Here is a 9,688-nt window from a genome sequence, read left to right as displayed (position 1 = left end):
CGTGGCTAACTCCAGACTGATAAATTCCTGATGATTTCAGGGGTGGAGCTTGGGGGGAGGGTGGGACTTGGGGCGGAGCGGGACCTCAGCGGGCTATAATGCCCAGAGCTGGATTAACAATGAGGCCAAGTAGGCCCTGGCCTATGGATAGGCTTCCCAATCCCCAGGTCCCAGCGGGGGATCCCCTGGTTTTACAGGCTTCCCCCCTCCCCCAGCCAGCTGGCCGGTGGGGGAAGCCCCACCCCCAGAGCCATTATGCACCACCATGAACAATTCCCATAAGGAATGATGGGGAATTGATCCGCGGGTATCGGGGGCTCTGGAGGGGGGGGCTGTTTTTTGAGGTAGAGGTGCCAAATTTTCAGTATAGCATCTAGTGCCTCTCCCCAAAATACCCCCCCAAGTTTCAAAACGATTGGACCAGGGTCCAATTCTACAAACCCCAAAAGAAAGTGCCCCTATCTTTCATTATTTTCTATGGAAGGAAGGCATTTAAAAAGGTGTGCTGTCCCTTTAAATGTGATGGCCAGAACTCCCTTGGAGTTCAATTCTGCTTGTCACACCCTTGCTCCTGGCTCCGCCCCCAATGTCTCCTGGCTCCACCCCCAAAGTTTCCTGGCTCCACCCCCAAAGTCCCCAGATATTTCTTGAATTAGATTTGGCAACCCTACCTATGGACCCCCACCCCTTTAGGGGCCCCAGACTGGCATTCCCTCCCAGTTTCCCCCCCTGCTTGCAGCTCTCCCAGCCTGCACGCACAGCCAGAAAACGAGCTGCTCTTTGCCTGACTTGCCTGGTGTGGCTGCTGCTGGCGTTGTCACCAAGTTTGCCTCTCTCTACCTCTCCCCCCAACTTTGCCAAAGGGGCTATTAAGAAGGTGCCTGCAGTTTGCAGTGGGGGCCATGGGCGGCAGGGTGGGTGCTCTGACGCTGAGAAGCGAGGCTCAAAACAACAAGAGCCGGGGCCTTTTCCGTTGCTCCCCCTAGTGGTGGAATGTAGGGTTGCCAATCCCCAAGTGGGGGCAGGGGATCCCCCAGTTTGGAGGCCCTCCCCCCGCTTCAGGGTAATCAGAAAGTGGGGGGAGGGGAGGGAAATGTCTGCTGGGAACTCATGATTCCCTATGGAGACTTATTCCCATAAAAAATAATGAAGAATTGATCCGTGGGTATCTGGGGCTCTGAGGGCCGTTTTTTGAGGTAAAGGCACCACATTTTCAGTATAGCATCCAGTGGCTCTCCCCAAAATACCCCCTAAGTTTCAAAAAGATTGGACCAGGGGGTCCAATTCTATGAGCCCCCAAAGATGGTGCCCCTATCCTTCATTATATCCTATGGAAGGAAGGAATTTAAAAGGTCCCTTTAAATGTGATGGCCAGAACTCCTTTTGGAGTTCAATTATGCTTGTCACACCCTTGCTCCTGGCTCCACCCTCAATGTCTCCTGGCTCCACCCCCAAAGTCCCCAGATATTTCTTGAATTGGACTTGGCAACCCTAGTGGAATGAGTTGCCAGAGGAGGTGAGGGCTCTGCGAGAGCTTTCACAGTTCCTCAGGGCCTGCAAGACGGCACTCTTCCACCGGGCATTTACACGATGGTAACATCTGCAGCAACAGGACTGGCCCCTACGAACACCACCAATGGCCGACCTCACCACACCGTGGCGATCCTGAGACCTCTGAGTACAGCTGACCACCAGAATGTAATCGCTGCCTGAAATCATGACAGTAGCACATGCAAATGTTTTAAAATTGTTTTTATGTCTTATAAGAACATGAAAAGCCATGTTGGATCAGGCCAATGGCCCATCCAGTCTGACACTCTGTGTCACATAAGAGAAGCCATGTTGGATCAGGCCAATGGCCCCTCCAGTCCAACACTCTGTGTCACATAAGAGAAGCCATGTTGGATCAGGCCAATGGCCCATCCAGTCCAACACTCTGTGTCACAGAAGAACATAAGAGAAGCCATGTTGGATCAGGCCAATGGCCCATCCAGTCCAACACTCTGTGTCACACAGTGGCCAATATATTCCACATGTTAATCACCCTTTGGGTGAAGAAGGACTTCCTGTTATCCGTTCTAACCCGACTGCTCAGCAATTTCATCGAATGCCCACAAGTTCTTGTATTGTGAGAAAGGGAGAAAAGGACTTCGTTCTCTACTTTCTCCATCCCAGGCATCATCTTGTAAACCTCTATCATGTCACCCCCGCAGTCGACGTTTCTCCAAGCTAAAGAGCCCCAGGCGTTTCAACCTCTCTTCATAGGGAAAGTGTTCCAAACCTTGAATCATTCTAGTTGCCCTTTTCTGAATTTTTTCCAATGCTATAATATCCTTTTTGAGGTGCGGTGACCAGAATATGTTTTTATTGTTGTTTATTTATCAGTCACACCAGTGTGCTCGTGTTGACCCTTGGTCTGTGAGCCACCCTGAGCCTGCCTTCGGCAGGGAGGGCGGGATATAAATAAAATAAAATAAATAAATAGAATAAATTTGTGGGGACTCTGCAAGATTTTGACTGCCTAGGGGCCTCCACAGGGTTTCATCTGGCACTGATAATGGCACAGAGTCCTCCTTCCAAAGTGACCATTTTTTCCAGGGGAATGGATATCTGTCGCCTGGAGGTAAGTGGTAATAGTAGAACAAAGCAGGAGTCAAGTGGCACCTTTAAGACCAACCCATTTTTATTTAGAACGTCAGCTTTCATGTGCTCTTAAGCATACTTCATCAGATGAGAAATCCGGCACAGTAGAACCAGCTGCCGGAAGAGGTGAGGGCCCTGCGGGACCTTGGGCAGTTCTGCAGGGCCTGTAAGACAGCTCTCTTCCGGCTGGCTTACAACTAACTGACAGTGGAAACCTTACGGAAGGTTGTACTATAGCATTTTGGCAGATCGTTGTTCTATATGTTTTCTATTTTACTGTTTTAAATTGTTGCAAATTGATGCATTTTTAAAACCAAACTTTATGTTCGATTTTATATGCTGTGAGCCACCCTGAGCCGCTTCGGTGGGAAGGGCAGGATATAAATTGAAATAAACTGAAACTGAAACAGTGAGCAAAGCCATACATAGCTGAGCAGAGCCATACATACCAGTAGCTGGTAGGCAGTGGCTCAGAATGCAACACGGTTCAGATTTAAGAACCAATGACAGTGAAGTAAAATTATCTGGTAGGCAGTGGTTTAGAAGAAGAAGATGAAGAAGAAGATATTGGATTTTTATCCCGCCCTCCACTCCGAAGAGTCTCAGAGCGGCTCACAATCTCCTTTACCTTCCTCCCCCACAACAGACACCCTGTGAGGTGGGTGGGGCTGGAGAGGGCTCTCACAGCAGCTGCCCTTTCAAGGACAACCTCTGCCAGAGCTATGGCTGACCCAAGGCCATTCCAGCAGCTGCAAGTGGAGGAGTGGGGAATCAAACCCGATTCTCCCAGATAAGAGTCCGCACACTTAACCACTACACCACACCGGCTCTCCTTTTAGAAGGTAAAAGGGTACAATGACAGAATAGTAAAATTAGCAAATTGAGCAAACCTTTGATCTGAGTCGCATGAGCATGCGAAAGCAACAAAACAGCCATATGTCAAAATGTGAGATCGTCTGTCAATGACAATGGGAGATGGGTTCAATATATGTAATGGGATAAACAACCAAAGTCCCTGCTTGAGTGTGTCAATACAGCTAAAAGAGAAATACATTGGACAGCGATGTTCTTGTCCACCTAATTTACTTTTTAACACGCAAACATCATTCTAGTTTACCATAGGAAAAAGGAATGCAATAAAATATAGTGAGGATAGTAGTGGGAGATCTCCAGCCAGCTCTGGTTATATGCCACTGAGGTCTTTCCCTTCCCCCAACCCCAAACTCTACCCCCAAAATCTCCAAGAATTTGCCAACCTAGAGTTGGCAACCCTGCACTTTCCCCCTACAAACCTGGCCTGGCCATAGTTAGCCGTGGGGAGAAGAAACTCAATCGCCAACAGAGCCGGATTAACAATGAGGCCAAGTAGGCACTGGCCTATGAGCCCCCACACCTTTAGGGGCCCCGGGCCGGCTTCCTCCCTCTGGTTTCCCCCCTGCTGGCAGCCCTTCCAGCCTGCGTGTGCAGCCAGCATTGAGTCACTCTTTGCCCAGCTTGCCCGGTGCGGCTGCTGCTGGCGTTGTCGCCAGGCTTTCCTCTCTCTGGCTCTCCCCTGCAGCTTTGTCAAAGGGGCTTTTGAGAAGGTGCCTGCCGGCTGGAAGGGTGGCTGTGGGTGGCAGGGCAGGCGCTCAGGCTCAATTTGCGAGGCGCCACCCCAGGATTTAATCCGGCACTGATCGCCAACCCATGAAAAGGGGCTAATTTTGTGAAGGGAGCACTCCCTGGAGAAGACTCTGAAGCTGGGAAAGACAGAAGGCAAAAGAAGAAGGGGACGGCAAAAGAGGAGATGGCTGGACAGAGTTACCGATGTAACAAACGCGAATCTGAGCAGACTTCGGAGGGTGGTGGAAGACAGGAGGGCCTGGCGTGACTTGGTCCAGGGGGTCGCAAAGAGTCGGAATCGACCGTGCGACTGAACAACTACAACAATTTGTGAATTGTGAATTGGACCATCAGGAAGGCCGAGCGCAGAAGAATAGATGCTTTTGAGATGTGGTGCTGGAGAAGAGCCTTGAGAGTTCCTTGGACTGCAAGAAGATCCAATCAGTCAGTCCTCAGGGAAATGAACCCTGACTGTTCCCTGGAAGGTCAGATGCTGAAGCTGAAACTCAGATACTTTGGCCACCCAATGAGAAGGGAGCACTCCCTGGAGAAGACTCTTGAGAGTCCCTTGGACTGCAAGAATATTAAATCAGTCAGTCCTCAGGGAAATCAACCCTGACTGTTCCCTGGAAGGTCAGATGCTGAAGCTGAAGCTGAAATACTTTGGCCACCCAATGAGAAGGGAGCACTCCCTGGAGAAGACCCTGATGCTGGGAAAGACTGAAGGCAGAAGAAGAAGGGGACGGCAAAAGAGAAGATGCTGGACAGCGTTACTAATGTAACTAACACAAATTTGAGCAAACTTTGGAGGGTGGTGGAAGACAGGAGGGCCTGGCATGACTTGGTCCATGGGGTCACAAAGCGTCGGAATCGACTGTGTGATTGAACAACAAAATCCAAAATGGAAAAGATCAAACAATCCAGGGGTGTTTGTTTTGGCCCCAGAAAGGCCGACCTTTTTTTGTTTCTGGAAGGATTAAGGCGAACCTGTTCCCGTCAGTGACATTTGACTAAAAGCTCTTTCCGAGCCCACGCTGGTGCCACAGGTGCAGGGACAACTCCTTCCGCGGCAGATCGCAGCAGGCAGGAGTGAAAGGCGAGCTGCCTTATTATCCTGGGCTGGCAGAGACAGGGTTGAGCGCACTTCAAAAGCAGCACCTCAAACCACACTGCGGGTCGAAAGGCAGGACTTCAAGAGAGGCAAACAGGCGGCCACAACCAGCATTTTGGGAAGCCTGGAGTGGAGGGAGGGGAGAAGAAAATATCTTTCGTTGCAGCAGAGTTGCCAAGTCCAGTTCAAGAAATATCTGGGGACTTTGGGGGTGGAGCCAGGAGAGATTGGGGTGGAGCCAAGGTCAAGGCTGTGACAAGCATCATTGAACTCCAAAGGGAGTTCTGGCCATCACATTTAAAGGGACGGCACACCTTTTCAATGCCTTCCTTTCATAGGAAATAATGAAGAATAGGGGCACCTTTTTTAGGGCTCATAGAATTGGACCCCCTGGTCCAATCTTTTTGAAACTTGGGGGGTATTTTGGGGAGAGGCACTAGATGCTATACTGAAAGTTTGGTGCCTCTGCCCCCAAAAAACAGTCCCCCCAGAGCCCCGGATACCCGCAGATCAATTCTCCATGATTTTCTATGGGAATAAGTCTCCATAGGGAATAACAGAGTTCCCAGCAAACATTTCCATCCCTTCCCCCCGCCCCGCTTTCTGAGGACCCTGAAGCGGGGGGGGGGGGGCCTCCAAACCGGGGGATCCCCTGCCCCCACCTGCGGATTGGCAACCCTATGTTGCAGGGAGGCTGTTCTTTTTTGCAGAGACCTTCCCATGCTGGAAGAGAAGTGCCGCATGGCCCAGTCGCGTGTGTCATGGATCAGTGTGCCGCCCTCTATTCTTAGGTGCGCTTTCAAAGGCAATTCTCGTTTATTTGCCACAACAGCGAAGCGGTTTTCTGGTGCAAGAGAGCGGGGGGGGGGGGAATCACAAAAGCAATTCTCTGATAATAGCAAAAGCGCAGACAGGTGTTTTCTTTTAAAAAAAGAAAAACACAAAGGTTGGAGACGATCCAACAGCAGGTTGCAAGGCTGAGAATGAATAACCAGGACAGGTGGCAAAGCGAACAGAGCCTTGGATAAGGATGCTCCCAGATTTGAATCTCACCTCTGCCAGAAACTCAGGATTGCAGATTGAAGAATTGCAGATTTATACCCCGCCCGTCTCTCTGAATTAGAGACTCAGAGCAGCTCACAATCTCCTATATGTTCTCCCCCACAACAGACAGCCTGTAAGGTAGATGAAGATATTGGATTTATATCCCGCCCTCCACTCCGAAGAGTCTCAGAGGGGCTCACAATCTCCTTTCCCTTCCTCCCCCACAACAGACACCCTGTGAGGTGGGTGGGGCTGAAAGGGCTCTCACAGCAGTTGCCCTTTCAAGGACAATCTCTGCCAGAGCTATGGCTGACCCAAGGCCATTCCTTCAGGTGCAAGTGGAGGAGTAGGGAATCAAACCCGGTTCTCCCAGATAAGAGTCTGCGCACTTAACCATTACACCAAACTGGCAGAAAGAAAGAAAGAAAGAAAGAAAGAAAGAAAGAAAGAAAGAAAGAAAGAAAGAAAGAAAGAAAGAAAGAAAGAAAGAAAGAAATGCAGATTTATACCCCGCCCTTCTCTTTGAATCAGAGACTCAGAGCGGCTTACAATCTCCTCTATCTTCTCCCCCCACAACACCCTATGAGGTGGGCGGGGCTGAGAGGGCTCCCACAGCAGCTGCCCTTTCAAGGACAAACTCTGCCAGAGCTAATGGCTAACCCATTCCAACAGGTGCAAGTGGAGGAGTGGGGAATCAAACCTGGTTCTTCCAGATAAGAGTCCACGCACTTAGCCACTACACCAAACTTTTAAGGCTTAATGCAGCCTTAATCAAAAGGCAGCTCTGGGGGTCCATCTGAGGTCATGAAAATGAACACCTATAATGAGCTACTACTGGTCATAGAATAATAGAGTTGGAAGGGACCAGTGTTCCCTCTAAGCTATAGAGACTTGTGAGTGAAAATTCTACTTTGTGAGCTACTGGCATTAAAGTTGTGAGCTACAGCATAAAATTAGTTTGCTCTGGGGCTATTTTTCCTGAGTGAAGACAAAAATGTGTGAGCTGGAGGCTAAAAATCCGGGAGCTAGCTCACACTAACTCAGCTTAGAGGGAACACTGGAAGGAACCCCCCAGAGTCATCTAGTCCAACCCCTCTGCAAAATGCAGGAAATTCACAAATTTTGTTGTTCAATCAAGTCCGACTCTTTGCGACCCCATGGACAAGGTCATCACACCAGGCCCTCCTGTCTTCTACCATCCTCCAAAGTCTGCTCAAATTCATGTTCTTTCATTCCATGTTCTAATGCAGTATTGTTCTTTGCAGCATCGGACTGTTCTTTCCGCATCAGACACATCCACAACTGAGCGTTCTTTTGGCTTTGGCCCAGCCGCTTCATTCTTTCTGTGGTTACTTGTACTTGGCCTACGCTCTTCCCCAGTAGCACACTGGGCACCTTCCTACCTGAATGGCTCAACTTTAGTGCCATATCTTTTAGCCTTTTGTTACTGTCCATGGGGTTTCCTTGGCAAGGATCCTGGAGCGGGGTGCCATTTCCTTCTCTAGTGGATCGCATTTTGTCCGGGATGTCAGCTGTGGCCTGTTCATCTTGGGTGGCCCTGCATGGCATAGCCCACAGCCTCACTGAACCACGCAAGCCCTCTCACCATGTCAAGGCAGCAATCCACGAGAGAGAAATTCACAAATACCTCCCCCTAAATTCACAGGATCAGCATTGCTGTCAGATGGCTATCTAGCCCTTGTTCAAAAATCTCTGAGGAAGCCTGTTCCACTGAGGAACCGCTCTAACGGTCAGGACGTTCTTCCTAATGTTGAGCCAGAAACTCTTTTGATTTAATTTCAACCTGTTGGTTCTGGTCCTAGTTTCTGGGGCCACAGAAAACAATTCCACACCATTCTCTATAGTACAGCCCTTCAAGTATTGAGTACCTCAAGGTCTGATTCAGTATAAGCAGGGAGTAAGGCGGCAGAATGGAGCGTCAGAACCTCTTTGTGGAAACAAAATTCTCCAGAAAACATGTGAAAGTTCCTGAGGGGCACCCATGTGTTTCTCCTTCATTTCTCTCTTGAGAATTCCGGCACCTATTTTCCCAGAAAACAAGCCCTGCGTATAAGGCAGCTTCATGTGAAAACAGGGACACTCATAGATTCTCCCCTTTGAGAAGAAGAAGATATTGGATTTATATCCCACCCTCCACTCTGAAGAGTCTCAGAGCGGCTCACAATCTCCTTTACCTTCCTCCCCCACAACAGACACCCTGTGAGGTAGATGAAGATATTGGATTGATATCCCGCCCTCCACTCCGAAGAGTATCAGAGCGGCTCACAATCTCCTTTACCTTCCTCCCCCACAACAGACACCCTGTGAGGTAGATGAAGATATTGGATTGATATCCCGCCCTCCACTCCGAAGAGTCTCAGAGCGGCTCACAATCTCCTTTACCTTCCTCCCCCACAACAGACACCCTGTGAGGTAGATGAAGATATTGGATTTATATCCCGCCCTCCACTCCGAAGAGTCTCAGAGCGGCTCACAATCTCCTTTACCTTCCTCCCCCACAAGAGACACCCTGTGAGGTAGATGAAGATATTGGATTTATATCCCGCCCTCCACTCCGAAGAGTCTCAGAGCGGCTCACAATCTCCTTTACCTTCCTCCCCCACAACAGACACCCTGTGAGGTAGATGAAGATATTGGATTTATATCCCGCCCTCCACTCCGAAGAGTCTCAGAGCGGCTCACAATCTCCTTTACCTTCCTCCCCCACAACAGACACCCTGTGAGGTAGATGAAGATATTGGATTTATATCCCGCCCTCCACTCTGAAGAGTCTCAGAGTGGCTCACAACCTCCTTGACCTTCCTCCCCCACAACAGACACCCTGTGAGGTAGATGAAGATATTGGATTGATATCCTGCCCTCCACTCCGAAGAGTCTCAGAGCGGCTCACAATCTCCTTTACCTTCCTCCCCCACAACAGGCACCCTGTGAGGTAGATGAAGATATTGGATTGATATCACGCCCTCCACTCTGAAGAGTCTCAGAGCGGCTCATGATCTCCTTTACCTTCCTCCCCCACAACAGACACCCTGTGAGGTAGATGAAGATATTGGATTTATATCCCGCCCTCCACTCCGAAGAGTCTCAGAGTGGCTCACAATCTCCTTTCCCTTCCTCCCCCACAACAGACACCCTGTGAGGTGGGTGAGGCTGGGGAGGGCTCTCACAACAGCTGCCCTTTCAAGGACAACCTCTGCTAGAGCTATGGCTGACCCAAGGCCATGCTAGCAGGTGTGAGTGGAAGAGTGAAGAATCAAACCCGGTTCT

This window comes from Heteronotia binoei, chromosome 12 (genome assembly GCF_032191835.1).
Source record: "Heteronotia binoei isolate CCM8104 ecotype False Entrance Well chromosome 12, APGP_CSIRO_Hbin_v1, whole genome shotgun sequence".
In the NCBI taxonomy this organism is placed as follows: Eukaryota; Metazoa; Chordata; class Lepidosauria; order Squamata; family Gekkonidae; genus Heteronotia; species Heteronotia binoei.
The sequence above is the reverse complement of the archived record's forward strand: the minus strand, read 5'-3'. Positions refer to the sequence as shown.